Below are 18,515 nucleotides of genomic sequence, written 5' to 3'. Positions count from 1 at the left end.
GGGAGCCGGGGCCGGGAGAGCCGGGCCGGGGGTAGCGGGGAGCCAGGGCCGGGGAAGCCGGGCCTTGGGTAGCGGGGAGCCGGGGGAGCGGGGCCGGGGGTAGCGGGGAGTCGGGCCGGGGGTAGCGGGGCCGGGGGAGCGGGGCCGGGGGTAGCGGGGAGTCGGGCCGGGGGCAGCGGGGGCCGGGGCCGGGAGCCGGAGGCGGGGGCGCCGTGCTCGCTGCGCGCTGTCCGCGGTGCTGAAGCGGGCGCTGCCCCGACGGCCGCGCCGGCCTCGCTTCAGGCCGCGCTCCGCGGTGCCCCCCGCGCCGGCGCCCGCTGCATGGCCCGCCGCGGCTCCCCCTCCGCCGGGCGCCCGGCCTCCTTCAGGCACTGAGCATCTTCCCCCGCTGCCCAGCCCCTGAAATACTCCAGCCGCGGAGCCTCCCGCGGCGACTCATGCGCAGACGAGCGGCTGCGAGGCACAGGCTCAGGCAGGGATCGCGGAGTCGGTCTGATCCACTCCCGGACCGCAGGCGAGAGCAACAGGAGCCCCACTTCCCGCTAATGCGCGGCTCAGGAAGGATCAGACCTGGCGACGAGTTGCTAGTAGTTTAATCCCTGCGCTGTGGTCGGGCACACCCTGAGTGCACCGGTTGCATCCAGCATTCCTGGAACCTGTCGAAAAGCTAGCGGATGTGCCCCTTGGAAGGTTCCCCCCCCTCCATCTGAGGGATTACTTGCCCTTTTTCACCTTTTTTCTTTCATAGCGCCTAGAGGAGCTATAGTTGCCCTCTGCGTATTTGCACTGTCCCCATCGGCCAGCAATGAGGGATGTTGCTTGGTTAGAGACTTCACTTTGGCTGCTTGGACTCACACTTTTAAAGCCCCAGATGGCTGAAAAAGTGCGCACGTTAGGGTGGTGCTGGCACATTCTGTGGAAAACTAAAGTCTCCCTCTTACCATTTTCCATTTACACTGTTAACATGACAGTGCGTGGTAAGAAAGGTTCTTTTGGTTATCACATTGTGGCAAAAGCTGAAAAGACAGACATGAAAGAGGACAGCAATTCTCCCTCTGCACCTGTCAGGAAAGTGGATCACATGGCTAATTTCAAAAGATGCCATAAATCTTTGTCTTAGATTAAAAAAAAAGAAATATAAAAGAAAAGAAGAGAGAGTAAGTTTTGGTGCATCAAAACACTGATAGAGAAAAAAGCTGCCATGTCTAATCACTGTCACATTTTACAGTTGATCGCCAGAACTGACATGAAGAAAAAGGAGAAGAAAAGGCAGCTTTCCCACTATCCAAAATGACTATTAATATCCTAAGGAAATGCTGTATTGTATATAGTGTCCCTAGAACGTAGCCTTGTCACGCAAGTGTGACCACTCTGTGAATAACTGCACATAAAACTACTTGAAAGAGCCTGAAGGCAATGTTGTTTGGTTGTTTGGGGTTTTTTTCCGACAGCAGTTATTAGTTTTGATCAGCCCCTAATTGAAAAGCTTCTTATGGTAAGTTATATGTCTTAAGGAAAGAGCAAAGCAACAAGACATGAGATGTGTTATTTGGAAGAGACCCAGTACTGTATTATTCCTCAGGATGGAAAGAAAATGAATGTTTTCTTTGATCAGAAAGCTGTCATTTTCCAAAGTTAAAAAAGAGCAGATACATTTGACAGTGCTTATGCTTGACAAACAAAAATCCAATATGTATCTGTGTAAGCATTTGAGAAAAAAAATCTATAAAAGCAAGACAATACCAGTTTTCTCAGAGTTCAGTTGTTGCATTTCTGTCATCCAGGAACCAACTTTGCATGGCCAAACACTGCACAGAGGGTTGGGAAGAACTGAACCATCATGGGAGAAGCTGGCTGTATCCATGCAGAGCAGAGGTTCTGCAATTACTCCCTCTCTCACAGCAGCAATTCTTAAGGTTCCTACTAGTCAGAACCCATCTATGACCTACCTTTCATTTAATAGTATCACAAGGTTATGGAGCTTTTATGTTAGTCACCTGGGATTAGAGGCTGTCTGTGTAGTGATGTCAGGTGGGGTAGATGCTATTTTATATCATCACAGAGACAACCTAGATGTGCTGTTCTCTTACTGTGGTAACTACTTGAGAAGCTGTTTCCTGGTGGATCCAGACAGAAGGCAACTCCTGTCTCTTTCTTCCTCTCTCTCTTCTACACATACACACATAATTTCTCTCATACAGCCTTTTCAAATGAAGAATGAATTGTTTCTGAAAACTAATGGAGAAAGAACACATCAAAATAAGACAAGAAAAAAAAAAAGGTGACAAGTAGCAGAAAGCCAGGCAAAAAATGATTGCTTTTTCACACGTACAGTGAGTTGTATGGTCCCCTGCAACAATATCCTGGGCTCAAAGAACCCAGTAAGGATGATGTTGTTAGATATCCTCCTTTGTTTTCAGTGGACCTTTGTCAACGTGACAGGTTAAGCATATGCATAGCTTCCTGTGGGATGTGGGTCCTCTGCTGACTCTTTCCCATTTACGGGCAACAACCCATAACACTTCATACCAGCCACCTTTCAGTCTGATGTTCGAATGCCCATTTACAGCTTATAAGGCTGAAAACGGTCACCTGTGTGAGACCAGAAGGCTTGAACTTGCCACTGTGGGTTTGCAAAAGTAGGCATCTGCCACCTTAGCCCCTGAAAACACATATACTCATGCTACCTTTTTGCATATAAGCGGACATACGTAAATCACTGCAAATGCTCACAACGGTCATACTAAACACACATATTTTCCTGATCAAGATCTTACAGTATTTACTTTCATAATCAAGGATGCTGTGTTGATTGAAACTTGGTACTGTGGAGGCTGTTGCAACACAAATAAGAAAAGGAAACAAAAAGAGGTGCTTGTCATTAATTATCCTTTAATAGACATAGACTATTCAGTTAGCACAGATTAGGTAAGTACTCGAGACTTTTATTCTAATAGCTGCATCATTCATTAAATCTACACATTCATCTGTTCTAAATATTGACCACAGCTTATTGGATTTAATGGTTAATGGACTGTATTCTTTGGAAAGGACGATTCAAATTCCCTTTTAGTTTCACTCCAGGAGAGATGTGTCATGCAAATTTCAATGTAGATCACAACTGAGCATAATTCAGCTCTAATCAATGTATTCTGCAATGGCTAGGAACACATTTAATTTGGTTCTGATTTTAAGAAAGCACCATGAAAGAAGGAGATCTCGAACAAATTATATCAAATAATTTGCAAGCATGGAGAAAAGCAACACTTTCCCCCAGATTCTCTTACGATAGATGCAGAGAGAGAAATTAAATTATATTAACCAATGGGGGGGGGGGAATGGAATGACTCACAGAACTGATGTTAAGAACAAAGCTTTTCACTTCTAGGCCACTTGCTAAAAAGTGACCTATTTCAAAAGTGAGCAAGAATGGTTAATACCCATAAGATTTCTCAGCATGCTTTGCTCTGTAAACAGCTCTGGTACTCACAGTTCCCAATAAGCACATGGAACTATCTTACCACCACTACAATGGCAGCAGGTGTGTTATTGTTGTTGCATTAGTTTTAGTTAATGAAGCTTTAGTGAAGCTAGAGTCCTTCAGTCCATCAAGACTCCGCAGCCACTTAATTTTTTTTATTCCCTTGTTCTTTTTTATTCCCTCTTTCTTTTCAGAGTCCTGCTTTATTATGATTTGAACTATAGGTCTTTGAGCAAGCAGTTTTTCTTCTTTCCGGAACAATAAGACAAATAAGCAAGTAGATAGTAGTAACATAATAACTGACGTGCTGTTAGTCTCTTCAGAAAAGATGCGAGGCCTGACTCATCAGTCTAGTACAATTCTGCAACACTGTTCCCATGGCAGAATTCCAGTGGGCATATTTACCACCTGTGGAATAGCTTTGTCATAAAGATCTTCCTAAAATGGCATAAAGCCAAACTGAAGGGTCTATGCATTCCTCCTGTAGACCCTACTTTGCAGGGAAAAAATTGGAGCAGTAAAAAGCATGTGTATTTATCATAACTACTTGGGAAGGGAGAAGAACAAAAGAAATACGAAGCTCAACCATGCAGCAGTTCTGCCAACTGAAATTACTTCAAAATTGCTTAAATATTGTAATGAAGAATCTCATAGTTCAACAGACAATCTTGCAGTTGTATTAAAACTATACACTTGCAAAACTCTTTCAGCTCATGTTTGTGTTTATGCAAACTAGACATATTTCCACAGTCTATAAAAATTGATCTCAAAATAATTCAAGCAGAAAATATTTGATTTTGGAGGATGGAGCTGAGGTTTGATGAAGCAGGTAAACATACCACAAGAATAACTAGTGAGACCACACCTTGAATACTGTGTTCAGTTTTGGGCCCCTCACTACAAGAAGGACATCGAGGTGCTGGAGCATGCCCAAAGAAGGGCAACGAAGCTAGTGAGGGGTCTAGAGCACAAGTCTTATGAGGAATGGCTGAAGGAGCTGGGGTGGTTTAGCCTGGAGAAAAAGAGGCTGAGGCTCTTCCTTATCACTCTCTACAACTGCCTGAAAGGAGGTTGTAGCGAGGTGGGGGCTGGTCTCTTCTACCAAGTAACAAGCGATAGGACGAGAGGAAATGGCCTCAAGTTGTGCCAGGGGAGGTTTAGATTGGAAAAATTTCTCCACCAAAAGGGTTGTCAAGCACTGGAACAGGTTGCCGAGGAAAGTGGTTGAGTCACCTTCCCTGGGGGTATTTAAAAGACAGGTAGATGTGGTGCTTAGGGACATGTTTAGTGGTGGACTTGGTAGTGTTAGGTTTATGGTTGGACTCGATGATCTTAAGGGTCTTTTCCAACCTAAATGGTTCTATAGTTCTATTCTTGGTGTTTCTTAATGGAAATGGAAGTGCACAGATACTGGAGGATGAAAGGAAAACAGTAAAATATTCACATAATTCAAAACAGTTTCAGCTGAGATACAATTCTAAAAATGGATATGTATGGATATGCGTCAATGTTTTCTCTTTCTCCCACCAATTCATTTTGTCTTCCTCTTCCACAACACAAGGCAGCAGGTAGAACCAGCATTCTTGATTGCAAGATTCAGCTTTGGAATAAAGCTGACCAGATTTTCCTAGAGTACAATGCAAAAATGTGAATGCAAAACTATGCTATTTGTCTAAGCAGCAAAATATATTGATTTCAGCAAAGTTTGTGTCAGAAGGTAAACAAACACTAACTAGCTTTTACACCCAACAACTTTGCAGCTATAATGCAGGTCTGAAATATTAATGGAGGAATATTGTTCCCTCGAGCAAACAGCACAAGAACTTGAATCTCTGTCTTCCATAACTCAATGTCAAGCTCTTCAAAATACCTGGACTATGCCAGTTCTTTCCTCAGACTAGTTCTACAACAGAGTTACTCCTTATTTAATGGAATATTCAGAACTTGGGCCATAACCAGAATTTTTCATTTTACAAAGGTACAATTCTTCTGCAGTCTTGGAAAAAATAAAATGGTGAGTGGATTCCTATTGAATCCCATTGTACGAGCACATGTAGCTTCCTTCCATTTTCATCTATTTTGTCCACTTCTTAAGGCTTTGGTATATCGATAGTTTTTAACCTGACAGGAATAAAGATTAAAGTGAATTTTTCTTGCTATTTTTTCCACAGTAGTTCATACTAGCAGTGCTGTACTACACCACTTGTTATAAAACTTATCAAAGCTGCAGGCATGTGGATGAAATTCCCAGGAGTCTTTTACTGGCATTTTCAACAAATGTGACAATGTTTAGCACTCCCAGGGGCCAGCAAACATTAAATGGCATTTTTCAGAAACTGCTGAGGCAATTTATTTACTGTTGCAGTGAAGTTCCAGGAGCCAACATATGAAAAAAACAGCATGTGTTCTGCTGTACTGTAGAAATTCTCCTTTTCCTGCCTTACTTGCTCAAAATCCCCCCCACATCTTACACAGACAGTTTGATTCTGCTTTACTTGAGTCAGTGTAAACCCAAGATAAGTCCCTTAAAGCCACTGGGAAAACCAACACAGTGGAAATGAAAGCAATCAAATATAAAGCTGCAGGAATAGTATGAAGCTTCTATGATGGGGGCCATTTTGGTTACAGTTATTTATTATACAGAGCACTCTCAGCAAGCACATCAAGAGAAAAATTAACCCCACCTTGTGCAGTGGAAGGGTTGATCTGACAGAGATCACTGCTGAGCCGCGCAGGGACAGAGATGCGCCAAGCCCTTTGGATGGCTGTAGAGGAAGGAGTGCACGCACACAGCCGAGAGCTCTTTCCTTAGCTGTGTGCTCAGGAGCAGTTTAAACAGATGCTGAATCAAAGTAACAGAGAGAGCTGGGCTTGCAGGATGGACAAGTCACTGTGGGTTGAACTCAGACATGACCAGAGCAGCCACAGTGGGGCAAATTGCTCTGGCATTATGGCACAGTACCTCTCAGCTCTGCATATCCCCTCCTATGGGATGGGCGTAATTTATCTCCTCATGGATATGCAGCAGTCCAGGCCCCATAATTCAGGGCAAAAGCCCTGTGTTGTGCAGAGTTGACCCTGCTTCCTTTGCCCCAGCCCTTTAACCTTCACACATTAATCTTTCTGCAGCAAGTTCTTGCTTGAATACCTTAAGCAATAGTTTGCCTTTCCCTAAGCTATCACTGCAGAGAGGTTTCTTCACACCCCCACTAACAGGTACAGCTTCTATTGGTGAAGGTAATCAACTGGCACCATCTGCTTCAAGGAATAAATAGCAAGATATTTTCTACAGCAATTCTGTAATATCTAGGTACTGTCCTCCCATCACACCCATGCCTTTCCCCTGCCTACCCACCCATCCACCCACCCCCACATCCATCCACAAGAACATGTTCTTGCAGAAAAAAATCTGGCTCAGAAGTGACTTCACTCTAAGAAATGGAATTGGCAGGTAATAAATAGTCCTGTACTATGCTGCTTTCATAAAAACACTCTCTGGGGCTAAGACATTAAACGTGAACACAGGTTATTGTGCATGCACAGCTATCTCAGAGTCTCTATTATCACGCACTTTTCACTGCGTGTTTCACCAAGTGTATTAAAAAAAAAAAAAACACCACCAAAAAGCCACCATTTTATTGGGGTAAAGAAAGAAAATCAAGGAACTGCCAGGACAAAATTGACACTGTATAATGCAAACTCTGCACACTGGCATAGCAGGTGTTCCTACTGTAAGTGATGTTGTTTAGGAACAATAACAATATGTAGCCCCAAATCACCTCCTCCGATTATGCAGGAAGAGAGACTCAGTCTCCCATCCGAAGCATAGAATTGAAGAATCTCACACCCCTCCATGGGTCTCACTCTCACTGTTACCTGGGATGGGTTTTCATGTGGAGAACATGAAATAAGTCGGTCCCCAGTTCTGTCAGGAACCCTGCCGCAAAAAAATGCTGTCAAAGTCAATAAGATCTTCAGAAACGCACATGAAAGGGGAACCAAAGCACAAGCTGGGGATGATGGCCCTCTAAAGCCGTTCCCCTCACCCAGCTCCACACCTACCTTTGCCCACCTATGTAGAAGGCTGCAGGAAGGGTTCTCTTCCCCAGTACTCTATGGTGGAATGATCTTAGAATCATAGAATCATTAAGGTGGGAAAGGACCTCTGAGATCATTGAGTCCAACCTGTTAACCTAACTGCTTGGTCCACCTCTAAACCATGTCCCTAAGCACCACATCCACACGTTTTTTTAACACTTGCACCACTTCCCTGGGCAGTCTGTTCCAATGCCTAACCACTCTCTCCGTGAAGAAATTTTTCCTAATATCCAATCTAAACCTCCCCTGGCACAACTTGAGCCCATTTCCTCTATATCTTGCCCTGACCTCTCCTGTGTCTGTGATTGCAGGGACTTGAGTAACCCTTGGGCTAGACTCTTGCTTGTTTCCCTCATAGCATTTTTGCATGTTGCTTCCTCAAACCTTGGTCCTGATGGAGGATGGTGGGCATGTAAGCCTTTCACAGGTAGTGAAAGAAGAAATGCCACCTGTTCCTTCTCTCTGCAAGGGCTCTGGGAGATTATCTATGGCTGAAGCTCGCTGTTGTGCCTGGCTAGGAATAGCCACTCAAAAGTTCCAGAAAACTTACCCTGTGCTCTGTCTGACCTTCACTTAGGAGGCCAGTGCGAATCAATTATTCCCAGAACAACATTTTTTCCTCCTTATGCTGATGAGGTCCCTTGGGTTTTGTAACCTCTGCAATTTCTTTGGAGGTGCATTACAAATTATTAATTTATTCTGAATTCTGAATTATTGTTTTTGATAATTATATTCATTTTTGTCCCTCTTAAGGTCATTTAAGGTTTTGTCTCTTTCCTGGATAATTGTCTTCATTAACATAGCAGTAGTCTTGGAAACAGCTGAGCAGAGCTTATTGCATAAATCTAGATGATGGGCACAGAGTTGAGCAAGTAAAAATACACTGGTCTGTTGTCATACACAGAGCAGTTCTAGGCAACTGGTATCTAGAGCTGCTGTGAGCTCTCCCTGCTGCTCCAATACAGGCCCAGATGCTGGTACTTTTGACACAGCAACTTCAAAAAAAAAGGAAGGGACATCTGAAAAATGCCTTTATTCACCACAAAAAAAGTGTTCCAGGAGTTGGGAAATCACCCTCACTAGCTGGACTAATTCAGGTGTAAGTCTAGGATAGGAAAACCTTGGGTTTAATTCTCTAATCTGCCTGAGTAATCTGGGGTAAAAAAATCTGCCTTGTTTTAACTCAAACAGGGGTCTGAGCCTGCAGAGGCCAGTAACCAAATTGCTGGGTAACAGAAGGTGGCCATTTCTTGTCTACGGTTTAGTGAAACATTTGGAAAGCTTTCGTTTTGTTCTGATGTTGAAGAGAAACAAATTTAACATCTTGAAATGTCTCACAAAATTGCTTTCAGTCCATTCCTGATTAGCAGCCATCAGCCTGTACCCTCATGTTGTATTTTTTTATCCATCCTTACCCAAACTCCCACTCCTCTCACTTGCATAATTTGCTGTGTCCCATCTCATATTTACATCATCAAATCTATGTGCAGGAGAGATGAAAATGGCTGTCTTTTAGTCTCTGCCTGTGAGGTGCCACCGTGCTAGGGGCCCCTATACATTACCCTTATAGAAACAGCAAATAATTATACTTTTCCATGCTATTCAAACATGTGAAATGTGCAAATTCCTTAAAAATCGTCTTCTGTGAGCATGAGATATTGTCATCTTTGGTCATGTGCTTGATCATTCAAGGTCAGTGATGGGAAGGAGGCCCCATACCAGGTGAGAAATGTGCCAGGTCAGTGGGGGCAGCTTTTGCTCGGAGCAGGAGTAGGCGGCACCTGCTTGCTGGAGCTCGGTGATTAGCCTTTGAGTGCTGCATTGGATGGAGGGCAGGATGGACCTCAAACACAAGCCATGGTGGACTGGGAGTAAACTACATGGAGTACAGGCTCTGCTGCAGAAGAGTAATCACCAACTGTGACAATATAGCAACATAACCGATTGCTGGCTTCAGTAACCAGGACACTTATGAGCAGCATTTCTCATTGTTTATGAATGGATATATCTAGTAAAAAAGTGCCAGGAACAGCCCTTTAAGCTCATTTTATAAAATCCTCCATGTTCTTTGAGATTATGTATGTGCTATTCCTTTCCAATTGTATTGCATAACTGTATCTGAAAACAAGGTGTTTGCTAACTTTAAATGGGTTTATGCATAACAGCTTAAAAGACAGTATTGCCTTGAAAGTTGTGTTGTTTTTTTTTTAGTTAGCTAATGTTAAAAATTAATAATCAAGGTATATTAAAAGGATTTATAGATCATAAAACCAAATAAAGAGAAGAGCTGTGATAACTTATTCTCACATTCTGTCAAAAATGGCTATGATATTATCTTGTTTAGACTACAGCATAAATAAAAATTCAATCTTGATGACAAAAAAGTCTTGTGCAGGGAATGTATTGCAGGTGATCTACCAAATTTGTCCTGGCTGATTGCTTTCACTGTTGAAAAAGGAATGGCTCATTTCTGAACTGCATGTGTTCAGCTTTAGCTTCAGCCAGTGGATTGCTTATACATTTCTTCACCAGATTAAAGAGTTAGTTACCTAAATTCTGCTACAGTAAACTAACAGATTAAGTTCACCAATTTCCAGTCCTTAATTTGAGCCGTCTCCAGTTGAACATGTGTCTTTCACTGTGGAAATCACAATTAAGCACAGATACGCTGACAACAGGTAATACCCACCACACTGATTATGGAGATACTCTGTTACATGCTGAAGGCTTATATTAAACAACGTCATGCTATGGCAGCAGATACAGCTGATTTTAAAGTTACCTGAAAATCCTTGTTACAGTACTTTCTTCCCAAGTTCAGAGGGCTCTTTCTTATCAATATAAACTAAATTAAATGGCCCTACAGGTATGATTTTACGCTGGCTGTTTTAAGGCATATACTGTATAGTACTTTTTATTTAGCTGAGTGATCCGGACCACTCTAGGTTATAGACCTCTCCTCTTCATTGTTACTCATCTCCATTCTCCTTTTGAGCTGAAGCTTTTATCAGTGATCTTATGTTATCTCCCAAGCTCCTGATCAAAGTATTAAATATCGCAGACCAAAACCAATTTCCCATGATGTTATCTAAGAAACATAATAATTTGATGGTATTTCTCAACTCAACATTGCCTTTTATGTAAATTGATGTTTATAATAACTAGCTCACAAATAAAAACTGACAACCTTATTCCATTGTTGGAGAAAAAATACTTTTTATGAAAGTAATGATTGAAATCTGGCCATTTCTACATTCAGAATCTGCAAATGATGTTTTTGAATATAAGTGACATGCAGAACGATTCTGCAGGCTATGAGGAGCAATCTTGTAACAGAAACAAGAGTTGCAATCTCATAAAACAATGTGTGCTGTTTTATAAGACTAGCATTTTTAAGATAATATTAGTGGCTGCTGGAGGCATGGGGAGGCTTCCTGATCTGCAAGTTTTATTCCTCTTCCTTCTTGAATGTGGTACAAAACCAGTTTTGTACATTTTAATCTGATGAAATTCCTGATGATTCCAGATAACAGCAAAACAATATGAAGATCTGAGGGTGATGTTTCCCGCTCTCCAACAGACAGGTGATCGGTTCGTACCCATTCCCTTTTCTTATTCCAGGCTGAGCTGGCCGTGCAGCGTTCCAGCAGTGCTTAGGCCAGCAGCTCTGCTGCAGCCTCAGTTTCCTGGTTCCCAAAGGCACTCAGGGAGATTAAACTGGAGTGACTAAGCACATACCTTACTTTTCCAAGTGGGTCTACAGGCAAGGACAAACCATTGTTTCTGGTTAAACTGATAGTGCTTTCCTTCGGTTTAAGTAGCAAAAAATAACATGAAAAAAATAATTTAAAAAAAGTTTATAATCAAAATGCTGAATGTAGAAGAAGAATCTGTGTTAACTGGGAAAAATAATGTCTAAGTGATCCAGTTTAAGGTTATTTGGTTTAGTAGCTTATTTACATTTTATTTATCTTTCTGCAGTTTGGTTTATACTTTTTTTTTTTTTTTTTTGCTAGCTCTGTCCTCGGATGATATAAGTAATAGGGGGAAAAAAAAAAAAAAAGTCAGAACTTTAAGTCTTTTTCCCCTCTGGGAATGTATATATTTGGCCACCCTGAGAATAAACTGCAGCATCCCAACATCTATTTCTCTCATCATTGATTGCCTTTAATTATTCTCAGTTTATAGCATTAGTGCTGGAAAGCAAGGGGTGTCATATTCAGGATTCTTTTCAGCTAGCTAAGCATTAATGGATGATGATTAACAAGAAAACCTCTCTGCCTTGCCAGTCCAGGCTAAAAGGAAATTGGTTATTTGGCCAATGCATATGTTTATTGTCCACATATCTGAAAAAATGAGTAGAAGTAACAGGGTAGCTATATAAATGTGTGTTGCATTAATTAGTGGACTAACCTAGACACTCCTTTTTTTCTTTGTTCAGATTAAAGTTCAGTTTCAAAACTGGTTCACAATCATTTTGCCAAACTGAATACATTAGAGGCCTGTTTGTTATGAAACTGTACCCAAATACCCAAACATGGACTGGTAAGTGCTGTTCTCTATTAACCAGCTGGTTGAGAGCTGGGTGGAGGATGGGGCAGACAACAGTCAGAAGATAACAAATAAGGCCATAATAGAGCAGAATACTCAAAGAGTCATGGCATTTCTTATTACCTTGGGTTTGAAACCACTTCGTCCATTCTTTTCATGTCAATGGAAGTGGAATGTACTAAGCCGTTCACCAGAAAGACTTCACAGTTTTAGAGATCAAACCTACATTTTCTCCCCTCTTTTAAGTGTGAGGCAGAAGCATCCCCCAACACCTGTCAGTCAAAGGTTACATTACAACACCTAGGAGTACATGATCACCTGCCAGCTCTTAACCCAATTCTTTGATGGTAAAAGGCTGTATCCTTTGCAGCTGCTACAGAACTCCCAAGATGCAACAAGTTTTTGCACATGGTGAAATAAGGTTAATGGGAGTGCAAATATGTAATGTCATTTATTATGTCATCATGCTATACAGTTACCAATTATCAATGGTACCCATTTATTTATGCAGTATTATTCTTTAGTAAATAACTCTTCTTTCATTGAAGAGGAACTCAGATTTATGAAAAGTTGAAGATCTAGCGTTTGGGAGGGTCCTGTGAAACAACTGACATATCATAAGGTTGTGTCAGGGTAAAACTACAGTGAAATGATTGTAGAGTGATTCTTAATTTACATGCTTGCCAGTCCAGGGGTTGTGTTTGTCTTTGTGTTTGCAAAATACTCACACATTTTGAATGCTAAGGAAATTCTCAGTAGTATGAAAAATGTTTATTTTTTGTCTTAGGTTTTCCTGTGGATTTCAGTGAGCCTGTAATGGAATAAAATGGCTCTAAATATTTTCAAGGAGGAAAACATTTAGTACCTGTTGATTTTTTAGAAAATTCTGCAGGTTTGGCTGTTTCAGTCTTTCCTTGCAGTCAAGTACAGTTCAGTTTTTTGTTTGTTTGTTTTACTTCTCTGAATTTTGTTGGATGTGTTTCAGGCAATATGATGAATGTAGTCTTTAGGAAAGATATAGTCATCTTGGAGCTATAGAGAAAAGGCGTCTGTGTTACTCATTGTATTTCTGCAATGCCAAGAGGTGGCTCAGAGCTTCACTATACAAACTGCTGTTCCACCACGCCACAGAAGCACAATTTGATTTTTTATGTTCCACAGGAGAAAGAAGATGATTGCAAGCAATAGTAGTGAAATAATTCTGATCAGCATGGTTAATAGCTAACATCACAACAAAATTAGTACATTACATCATGACTTTGTGTACACCGTCTGAAGTCACTGACTTATTTTATTCCTGTGTCATATTGCAAAGTTTTTTATAATGCACTTCTTGATTATTGTCAAATCATTACATTTTTCCAGTCTTTTGCCTCTCATTGCATTTTTTATTATTAGGTTCCTTGGGTGGTTTTTTTGTTGGTTTGGTTGGTTTTTGGTTTTTTTTTCCCCCCGTCCGATTTAACCTTATTTCTAAACTCCTAGCCCTGTATTTCTACTCTTTTCAGGACTTTTGATCTCTAGACCTCAAAAAGATTAACAAACCTCTGCAAAGCTATATATGCTTCAGTGTTTCCAGATTTGGGTCTCCCTTTTCAGCTAATATTGAAGATGTTTATAATCTTAATATAATATAATGAGATTTGATTAGTTGCAGTCCCTACAGTATATGCCACTAGACACATATCTTTAACACTGTTAAAGGAGGACTCTTTATCACTGCCACATGTTTACAATCTGTCAGGCAGTTTTCAGCCCACATGAGTATGCTACTATCCAAGCCAATCTGAATTAATTTAGCAGTAAGATTTCATGAAACACAGTGCCAAGTGCTTTACTGAACTCTAAATATGTAACATCCTCAATTTTCCCTTCACACATTTATATTAGAATGGGTGGTGAGGGAAATTTTCGAAGACATGCATATTTAAGCATGGAACCCATTAACTTTCACTTACTGTTTCACTTTGATTTACAAAGGCATTTAGGGACCCAGTTTCCATTGGTGTCCTGTTGTGACTTGGAAAAAATTATGCTTGCATCAAAAAAAGAAACCACATCTGCAAAGCAAGGGTTAGTCTTCCTAACCTTTCTCTATTCAGTGCCTTCCCAGCTATGCTATAAGAAGAAAACAGACTGTCTGGTGGATTCTGGAATAATTTCAACCCAAAATAATGCCTTGTATCCTCTTAGGAAGAAAAACAACCATTCCTGATGGATTTTTTTCTCCATCTGCTGTGCAAACAGGTAATAATCAGTAGGGTCAGTGTTTTGGACAAAAAAATCTCATCAAAGGTGTTTTTGTCTCTCATCTGTAGTACCAGAGAAGGCTGTCATAACCTCAGTGCAGGGAAGACAAAGCAAACTGCATGGTAGTCTTCCAGGACTGGTGTGTCAGTGGGGGATATGCTTCACAGAATTTTGAACAGCATGAGTTAAACCAGGTAAAAATAATGAAATAATCCCCTGAGAACAGAGTGCATGTAAGGTCAGAGCTTTGACAGGGCACAACTATTTGGCTGAGAATCGCTGCTGTTCTTGCAGGAAGAGATCAAAAAGAAAAGAGTTTAGCAAGTGTAACTTTTAAACCACTCTGGCTCTTAAAATTACTATAACTAACTCCATGCAGTGGTTCATTATCAGCATGCAATTCAAGTAATGGACTTCACTTATGTTTTCAACAAGTTCCCTTTGCACCACTCTGGCAGAATGAAGAGGGCGGGCTTTACTGAAGGTACAAGTAGTCATTTTATACCTCTTTAACCTCCCAGAGCAGCAGAAAGAGGTTTTGGCATAAATGAGAAGCAACACCCTGTTTCACACTGTCTTGGTCAGGAGAGAAAATATTGTAGAGATACTAGTGGTGATTATAGATTCAGGTGGAGACCTGAGGGTCCTGATGGACACTAAGTTGAGCATGAGTCAACAACGTGCCCTTGCTGCAAAGGCAGCAAATGATATCCTGGGTTGCGTTAGACAAAGTATTGCCAGCAGGTCACGGGAGCTGATCCTTCCCCTCTACTCAGCACTGGTGAGGCCACACCTGGAGTACTGTGTCCAGTTCTGGGATCCACAGTGCAAGAGAGACATGGGCAGACTGGAAAGAGTCCAACAAATGGCCATGAAGATGTCAAAGGAACTGGAGCATCTCTGCTATGAGGAAAGGCTGAGAGAGCTGGGACTGCTTAGCCTGCAGAGAAGGCAGCTCGGGGAACCTTGTCAATGTATATACAGACCTGAAGGGAGGGTGCAAAGAAGATGGAGCCAGGCCCTTTTCCATGGTGCCCAGTGACAGGAGAAGAGGCAACAGGCACAAACTGAAACACAGGAAGTTCCCTCGGAATGTCATTAAACATTTTTTTATTGTGAGAGTGTGAGCACTGGCACAGGTTGCCCAGGCAGGTTGTGGAGTCTCCATCTTTGGAGACAGTCAAAAGCCATCTGGACATGGTCCTGGGCAACTGGCTCGAGGCGGCCCTGCTTGAGCAGGGGGGTTGGTCCAGATGACCTCCAGAGGTCCCTTCCAACCTCAACCATTTTGTTATTCTATGACTCTGTGACCACTGGAAAGTATCAATCCACTAAACCAAAGTTGTTGGCAGGATTTGGTCTGTTTTGATAAGATTTTCAAGCAAGAAGGTCATCAAGGTTTTCTATCTTTAGCTTTCCTAGGTAGAAAGATCATCCTCTCCCCGCTTTGCTGGGACTGAGCTCTCAGGTAGGATGAGAGAGAGAGAGAGATTTAAACTTCTGTTCTGCTCAATTAAGGTCAAGGTTTTATCCCATATCTCAGTAATCTGTCTTGATCACTGCTACAGGTGAAGTTCTCTTCCTCCACTCTCTCTTACTCCCCCCCCCACCCCCCAATAATAACATTTATTTTCAAGATTCATCAGAACGGAGACAAAGGTTAAAACCTCAGTTTATGCTTGTGAGATGTTTGTTCCTTGGTCAGCTGTATTCATGTCCTATAATCAGAGGCATTGTGCTCTCCATTTACAGGAGAATCCATACATGTTTGATATGCTAATTGCTGCTGGATTTAATCTTTGTGTTTAGTACTGTAACTTTTCATTGTATTTTTCCATGGAATTTTTTCTTGTCAGTATTTAATAATCCTTGTATTTCAGCATTATATATTTTCTCTCTGAAGCTTTGTCCTCATTTTTATCACATTCCTTACACTGCATTCCTCACACTGCATTCCTCCAGCTTAAAAAAAAAAAAAAAAAACAAACACAATTTTTTGTGAAACTTTCAAATGCTGGGCTTTAACTTCTCACAGGAATGGACCCAAAGTTGGGATTAAATCCAACAAAACCCCAAAGTCATTGATAGAGTTAGTATATATGAAACTGAATTTCATGAGAAGTCAGTGGACTTGAGATATCTCAGTAAAGCACATCTTTCTGATATCTTTTTAAGGTAGAATTCCCAAAACATACTCATTTGTGTCAGCATTATAGATAAAGGTGTGTCTTAGAGGAAACATTGGGTCACTAGTTTAGCTGTGTTCTTCAGCAATGTAAACAAGGCACAGATGAGATTATTTCCTGCAGAAATAGTGTTGGTGGCCACATCCGAGAGAAACAGAAAAAATAAACAAAAAAATGGAAAAGAGTAGTCATAATACAGACAAAACACTGCTCTGCTTGACAATAGTATATTATACCTAATAACAATAGTTATTAGGTTCTGGCAACTTTTATAATAAATTGCACTGGGCAGGGAGTCTGATGTCTGTCCATTAGTCCTTTCCAAACCAGTTGCCCTGTCAGTAACAGGAGTTTCCCCTTGGGTCAGACTGCCAGGCATAGCAGGTTATTGGGGTTTTGCCTTGCTGTGTAGTATGAAAAAGGACCCACACGCTGGGGTTTTTCTCCTGGTTATCTTCATCTAACAAATTTCCTGTTGTTGCAGGCATCTAGGACACTGGTGATGTCCTTGATGTCTCCTCTTCTCCTCCTGTGCTACTCCGTGTTTTTATGGCTGTTGGCCTTTCATGGTAAATGTTTTAAATTAATTATTAAGATTAGAGAGAGTTTTCTGACTGTAACAGCTTGGGGGGGCAGGTATAGAAACTGCATATTTATGGAGCCTCCTGGACATCCACTCATACATACAATGGCCGGTGACCGCAGGGGTGCATACATGGTACATGGCATAAACCTGAACAGAACAGCATTCACTAATCTCAGTGCTGATGATCTGATCTACATTACTTATGAATTCTGGAGCTTTCAGCCAACTAGTATTCACTGTGTCACTTAGACATTTCATGGTCTCCATGAAAAATATTTTTGAAGTCCTCCTATACATAAGCCATCCTCACAAATCTGGACTCTTCTGTCTAATTCTTTGTACATTTTTCCTTGTGATCATCCAGCCAGAAAAGTGTTGCCTCTGTTGAGAACATATAATTTTTTATAATTCAGATCTTTATTACTTTTATTTCTCCATTTCTATCTATTATTCTTGCTGTAATAATAAGCACACCCTTCTGTGTCTGACCAGCTTTTGGCATCATGGGTTTCTATTAGCTGTGCACAGATTGAAATTTTCAGAGCAGCTAAAAGACATTGGCAAGAATGATGGATGCTTAAAAATAGTAATAGCAGTCTTTTAAAATCAATTGTTTGAAAATGGGCATATGAACAGAAAAAATAAATATCTACAGCTATAATATTCCTGCTTCTCTAATTTGACATTTCCCCCCACAAAATCACTACCAATTTTCTATTCCTTACACCAGATCTTAATAGTTTGTTCTTTTCTCATTTATTGATATTAAAACCTCTTGGGTTTTTCTTGATAATGCCAAAGCATGTCAGTCTGAGCATATGCAAACAGACCCGAGCTGGTTGGATATAAATGCATAGTACCTGCAGAGCCTGGTGTTGTGCCTAAGTGTGTAAGGAAGCACACCTTTGCTCCCAGCAGTGCAGGGAAGTATGACTGTGCTGACTGACCTACAGTCTACAGCAGAGTTACCTTCTGCCTATCTTTCCTCAGTGGTGACATTAATTTAGGTTATCTCACCTTACCCTCTTTAATAGAACTAGTAAAAACTTAATCATGGCAAAGAAAGACTTCTACTCCTCTTTCATTTTTGGTTGAAAACGGCCAATGCAAGGTATTATTAGATGGGAAATGAGAGACAAGTAGCATGAAAGCATTTCCTTAGGAAACCATGTAAAATATTAAGAAAAAAAAATCCTGTAAAATGCCAGGAGTAGGAAATATACATTATTTTGAACATGCTAAAGAAATTGTCATATTTTCTCAGTTTTGCTCTTCCATTCCCTAGTCTGGAGAAGGAAATCTGAAATTTGGCAGAGCCATGAAAAAGTGTGGGCAGGGAGGAGGAAAGAAATAATGACTCCCA

Source organism: Platalea leucorodia, assembly GCF_965183815.1.
Source record: "Platalea leucorodia genome assembly, chromosome: 6".
NCBI classification, from domain to species: Eukaryota; Metazoa; Chordata; class Aves; order Pelecaniformes; family Threskiornithidae; genus Platalea; species Platalea leucorodia.
This window is presented reverse-complemented; position numbering follows the sequence as displayed.